Source organism: Labeo rohita, unplaced genomic scaffold, assembly GCF_022985175.1.
Source record: "Labeo rohita strain BAU-BD-2019 unplaced genomic scaffold, IGBB_LRoh.1.0 scaffold_2515, whole genome shotgun sequence".
Taxonomy (NCBI): Eukaryota; Metazoa; Chordata; class Actinopteri; order Cypriniformes; family Cyprinidae; genus Labeo; species Labeo rohita.
In genome coordinates, this window is record NW_026128787.1 from 1 (window position 1) to 6,814 (window position 6,814).

The 6,814-nt window shown below is 35.5% G+C and overlaps 1 long non-coding RNA gene across 3 annotated transcripts; it reads left to right on the top strand.

The window, feature by feature from the left end:
• Nucleotides 1-1,925: 1,925 nt before the first annotated feature.
• On the top strand, nt 1,926-6,805 carry LOC127159798 (uncharacterized). Of its 3 annotated transcripts, none has more exons than XR_007826563.1 (3): nt 1,926-2,020; nt 2,475-2,674; nt 6,248-6,805. It is a non-coding gene; the product is annotated as an uncharacterized LOC127159798 (long non-coding RNA). The 3 variants fall into 3 exon arrangements; XR_007826564.1 differs by having other exon boundaries at nt 6,349-6,805; XR_007826565.1 differs by having other exon boundaries at nt 2,576-2,674.
• Nucleotides 6,806-6,814: the final 9 nt, after the last annotated feature.

Consider the following 6,814-nt stretch of genomic DNA (forward strand, 5'->3'; position numbering starts at 1 on the left):
AGTCAGGTTATATAGTGCTGATGTGTGTAGTGTTTGTTATAGATCAGTTCACACACGTTCACACTAATGACTGTCTCTAATGACTTTATCATTACAGTATCAGATCTTCAGTCAGGTTATATAGTGCTGATGTGTGTAGTGTTTGTTATAGATCAGACACACGTTCACACTAATGACTGTCTCTATTTATCATTACAGTATCAGATCTTCAGTCAGGTTATATAGTGCTGATGTGTGTAGTGTTTGTTATAGATCAGACACACGTTCACACTAATGACTGTCTCTATTTATCATTACAGTATCAGATCTTCAGTCAGGTTATATAGTGCTGATGTGTGTAGTGTTTGTTATAGATCAGACACACGTTCACACTAATGACTGTCTCTATTTATCATTACAGTATCAGATCTTCAGTCAGGTTATATAGTGCTGATGTGTGTAGTGTTTCTTCAGTCAGGTTATATAGTATTTATCATTGTATCAGATCTTCAGTGTTATATAGTGCTGATGTGTGTAGTGTTTATAGATCAGACACAATGTTCACACTAATGACTGTCTCTATTTATCATTACAGTATCAGATCTTCAGTCAGGTTATATAGTGCTGATGTGTGTAGTGTTTGTTATAGATCATACACACTAATGTTCACATCAATGACAGTCTTCTTTCAGTCTGATGTGTATTATATCAGACACTGATGACTCAGTCATTACAGTATCAGATCTTCAGTCAGGTTATATAGTGCTGATGTGTGTAGTGTTTGTTATAGATCAGACACACGTTCACACTAATGACTGTCTCTATTTATCATTACAGTATCAGATCTTCAGTCAGGTTATATAGTGCTGATGTGTGTAGTGTTTGTTATAGATCAGACACACGTTCACACTAATGACTGTCTCTATTTATCATTACAGTATCAGATCTTCAGTCAGGTTATATAGTGCTGATGTGTGTAGTGTTTGTTATAGATGTGTGTAGTGTTTCATTACAGATCAGACAGTCACGTTCACACTAATGACTGTCTCTATTTATCATTACAGTATCAGATCTTCAGTCAGGTTATATAGTGCTGATGTGTGTAGTGTTTGTTATAGATCAGACACACGTTCACACTAATGACACTATTTACTAATGATCTTGTCAGGTTATATAGTCTGATGTGTGTATCATTACAGTATCAGATCTTCAGTCAGGTTATATAGTGCTGATGTGTGTAGTGTTTGTTATAGATCAGACACACGTTCACACTAATGACTGTCTCTATTTATCATTACAGTATCAGATCTTCAGTCAGGTTATATAGTGCTGATGTGTGTAGTGTTTGTTATAGATCAGACACACTAATGTTCACACTAATGACTGTCTCTATTTATCATTACAGTATCAGATCTTCAGTCAGGTTATATAGTGCTGATGTGTGATGTGTGTGTTTGTTATAGATAGAGACAGACAGACACGTTCACACTAATGACTGTCTCTATTTATCATTACAGTATCAGATCTTCAGTCAGGTTATATAGTGCTGATGTGTGTAGTGTTTGTTATAGATCAGACACACGTTCACACTAATGACTGTCTCTATTTATCATTACAGTATCAGATCTTCAGTCAGGTTATATAGTGCTGATGTGTGTAGTGTTTGTTATAGATCAGACACACGTTCACACTAATGACTGTCTCTACATCAGATCATTACAGTATCAGATCTTCAGTCAGGTTATATAGTGCTGATGTGTGTAGTGTTTGTTTTAGATCAGATCACACACGTTCACACTAATGACTGTCTCTATTTATCATTACAGTATCAGATCTTCAGTCAGGTTATATAGTGCTGATGTGTGTAGTGTTTGTTATAGATCAGACACACGTTCACACTAATGACTGTCTCTATTTATCATTACAGTATCAGATCTTCAGGTCAGGTTATATAGTGCTGATGTGTGTAGTGTTTGTTATAGATCAGACACACGTTCACACTAATGACTGTCTATCATTACAGTATCAGATCTTCAGTCAGGTTATATAGTGCTGATGTGTAGTGTTCTTCAGTCAGACACACGTTCACATATACTGTGCTGATATCATTGTAGTGTTTGTTCAGTCAGGTTCAGATCTGATGTGTGTAGTTCATATAATGTCTGTCTCTATTTATCATTACAGTATCAGATCTTCAGTCAGGTTATATAGTGCTGATGTGTGTAGTGTTTGTTATAGATTCACACTAATGACTGTCTCTAGTTTATCATTACAGTATCAGATCTTCAGTCAGGTTATATAGTGCTGATGTGTGTAGTGTTTGTTATAGATCAGACACACGTTCACACTAATGACTGTCTCTATTTATCATTACAGTATCAGATCTTCAGTCAGGTTATATAGTGCTGATGTGTGTAGTGTTTGTTATAGATCAGACACACGTTCACACTAATGACTGTCTCTATTTATCATTACAGTATCAGATCTTCAGTCAGGTTATATAGTGCTGATGTGTGTAGTGTTTGTTATAGATCAGACACACGTTCACACTAATGACTGTCTCTATTTATCATTACAGTATCAGATCTTCAGTCAGGTTATATAGTGCTGATGTGTGTAGTGTTTGTTATAGATCAGACACACGTTCACACTAATGACTCTCTATTTATCATTACAGTATCAGATCTTCAGTCAGGTTATATAGTCTGATGTGTGTGTAGTGTTTGTTATAGATCAGACACATCTTCAGTCAGGTTATATAGTGCTGATGTGTGTAGTGTTTGTTATATAGACACGTTCACACGTTCACATGACTGTCTGTCTATATCATTACAGTATCAGATCTTCAGTCAGGTTATATAGTGCTGATGTGTGTAGTGTTTGTTATAGATCAGACACACGTTCACACTAATGACTGTCTCTATTTATCATTACAGTATCAGATCTTCAGTCAGGTTATATAGTGCTGATGTGTGTAGTGTTTGTTATAGATCAGACACACGTTCACACTAATAATGACTGTCTCTATTTATCATTACAGTATCAGATCTTCAGTCAGGTTATATAGTGCTGATGTGTGTAGTGTTTGTTATAGATCAGACACACGTTCACACTAATGACTGTCTCTATTTATCATTACAGTATCAGATCTTCAGTCAGGTATATGCTGATGTGTGTAGTGTTTGTGTGTAGTGTTTGTTATAGATCAGACACACGTTCACACTAATGACTGTCTCTATTTATCATTACAGTATCAGATCTTCAGTCAGGTTATATAGTGCTGATGTGTGTAGTGTTTGTTATAGATCAGACACACGTTCTAATGACTGTCTCTATTTATCATTACAGTATCAGATCTTCAGTGACTGTCTCTGTCTTATTTATCATTACAGTATCAGATCTTCAGTCAGGTTATATAGTGCTGATGTGTGTAGTGTTTGTTATAGATCAGACACACGTTCACACTAATGACTGTCTCTATTTATCATTACAGTATCAGATCTTCAGTCATTACAGTATCAGATCTTCAGTCAGGTTATATAGTGCTGATGTGTGTAGTGTTTGTTATAGATCAGACACACGTTCACACTAATGACTGTCTCTATTTATCATTACAGTATCAGATCTTCAGTCAGGTTATATAGTGCTGATGTGTGTAGTGTTTGTTATAGATCAGACACACGTTCACACTAATGACTGTCTCTATTTATCATTACAGTATCAGATCTTCAGTCAGGTTATATAGTGCTGATGTGTGTAGTGTTTGTTATAGATCAGACACACGTTCACACTAATGACTGTCTCTATTTATCATTACAGTATCAGATCTTCAGTCAGGTTATATAGTGCTGATGTGTGTAGTGTTTGTTATAGATCAGACACACGTTCACACTAATGACTGTCTCTATTTATCATTACAGTATCAGATCTTCAGTCAGGTTATATAGTGCTGATGTGTGTAGTGTTTGTTATAGATCAGACACACGTTCACACTAATGACTGTCTCTATTTATCATTACAGTATCAGATCTTCAGTCAGGTTATATAGTGCTGATGTGTGTAGTGTTTGTTATAGATCAGACACACGTTCACACTAATGACTGTCTCTATTTATCATTACAGTATCAGATCTTCAGTCAGGTTATATAGTGCTGATGTGTGTAGTGTTTGTTATAGATCAGACACACGTTCACACTAATGACTGTCTCTATTTATCATTACAGTATCAGATCTTCAGTCAGGTTATATAGTGCTGATGTGTGTAGTGTTTTGTTATAGATCAGACACACGTTCACACTAATGACTGTCTCTATTTATCATTACAGTATCAGATCTTCAGTCAGGTTATATAGTGCTGATGTGTGTAGTGTTTGTTATAGATCAGACACACGTTCACACTAATGACTGTCTCTATTTATCATTACAGTATCAGATCTTCAGTCAGGTTATATAGTGCTGATGTGTGTAGTGTTTGTTATAGATCAGACACACGTTCACACTATTTATCATTACAGTGACTTTATCATTACAGTATCAGATCTTCAGTCAGGTTATATAGTGCTGATGTGTGTAGTGTTTGTTATAGATCAGACACACGTTCACACTAATGACTGTCTCTATTTATCATTACAGTATCAGATCTTCAGTCAGGTTATATAGTGCTGATGTGTGTAGTGTTTGTTATAGATCAGACACACGTTCACACTAATGACTGTCTCTATTTATCATTACAGTATCAGATCTTCAGTCAGGTTATATAGTGCTGATGTGTGTAGTGTTTGTTATAGATCAGACACACGTTCACACTAATGACTGTCTCTATTTATCATTACAGTATCAGATCTTCAGTCAGTTATATTCAGTTCACACTAATGACTGTCTCTATCATTACAGTATCAGATCTTCAGTCAGGTTATATAGTGCTGATGTGTGTAGTGTTTGTTATAGATCAGACACACGTTCACACTAATGACTGTCTCTATCATTACAGTATCAGATCTTCAGATCTTCAGTCGTTATATATATAGTGCTGTGTGTGTGTAGTGTTTGTTATAGATCAGACACTAATGACTCACATTTATCATTACAGTATCAGATCTTCTATTTATCATTACAGTATCAGATCTTCAGTCAGGTTATATAGTGCTGATGTGTGTAGTGTTTGTTATAGATCAGACACACGTTCACACTAATGACTGTCTCTATTTATCATTACAGTATCAGATCTTCAGTCAGGTTATATAGTGCTGATTGTATAGTGTTTGATGTGTGTAGTGTTTGTTATAGATCAGACACACGTTCACACTAATGACTGTCTCTATTTATCATTACAGTATCAGATCTTCAGTCAGGTTATATAGTGCTGATGTGTGTAGTGTTTGTTATAGATCAGACACACGTTCACACTAATGACTGTCTCTATTTATCATTACAGTATCAGATCTTCATCAGATCTTCAGTCAGGTTATATAGTGCTGATGTGTGTAGTGTTTGTTATAGATCAGACACACGTTCACACTATGACTGTCTCTATTTATCATTACAGTATCAGATCTTCAGTCAGGTTATATAGTGCTGATGTGTGTAGTGTTTGTTATAGATCAGACACACGTTCACACTAATGACTGTCTCTATTTATCATTACAGTATCAGATCTTCAGTCAGGTTATATAGTGCTGATGTGTGTAGTGTTTGTTATAGATCAGACACACGTTCACACTAATGACTGTCTCTCTTTATCATATCATTACAGTATCAGATCTTCAGTCAGGTTATATAGTGCTGATGTGTGTAGTGTTTGTTATAGATCAGACACACGTTCACACTAATGACTGTCTCTATTTATCATTACAGTATCAGATCTTCAGTCAGGTTATATAGTGCTGATGTGTGTAGTGTTTGTTATAGATCAGACACACGTTCACACTAATGACTGTCTCTATTTATCATTACAGTATCAGATCTTCAGTCAGGTTATATAGTGCTGATGTGTGTAGTGTTTGTATAGACACACGTTCACACTAATGACTGTCTCTATTTATCATTACAGTATCAGATCTTCAGTCAGGTTATATAGTGCTGATGTGTGTAGTGTTTGTTATAGATCAGACACACGTTCACACTAATGACTGTCTCTATTTATCATTACAGTATCAGATCTTCAGTCAGGTTATATAGTGCTGATGTGTGTAGTGTTTGTTATAGATCAGACACTGTTCACACTAATGACTGTCTCTATTTATCATTACAGTATCAGATCTTCAGTCAGGTTATATAGTGCTGATGTGTGTAGTGTTTGTTATAGATCAGACACACGTTCACACTAATGACTGTCTCTATTTATCATTACAGTATCAGATCTTCAGTCAGGTTATATAGTGCTGATGTGTGTAGTGTTTGTTATAGATCAGACACACGTTCACACTAATGACTGTCTCTATTTATCATTACAGTATCAGATCTTCAGTCAGGTTATATAGTGCTGATGTGTGTAGTGTTTGTTATAGATCAGACACACGTTCACACTAATGACTGTCTCTGTTTATCATTACAGTATCAGATCTTCAGTCAGGTTATATAGTGCTGATGTGTGTAGTGTTTGTTATAGATCAGACACACGTTCACACTAATGACTGTCTCTATTTATCATTACAGTATCAGATCTTCAGTCAGGTTATATAGTGCTGATGTGTGTAGTGTTTGTTATAGATCAGACACACGTTCACACTAATGACTGTCTCTATTTATCATTACAGTATCAGATCTTCAGTCAGGTTATATAGTGCTGATGTGTGTAGTGTTTGTTATAGATCAGACACACGTTCACACTAATGAC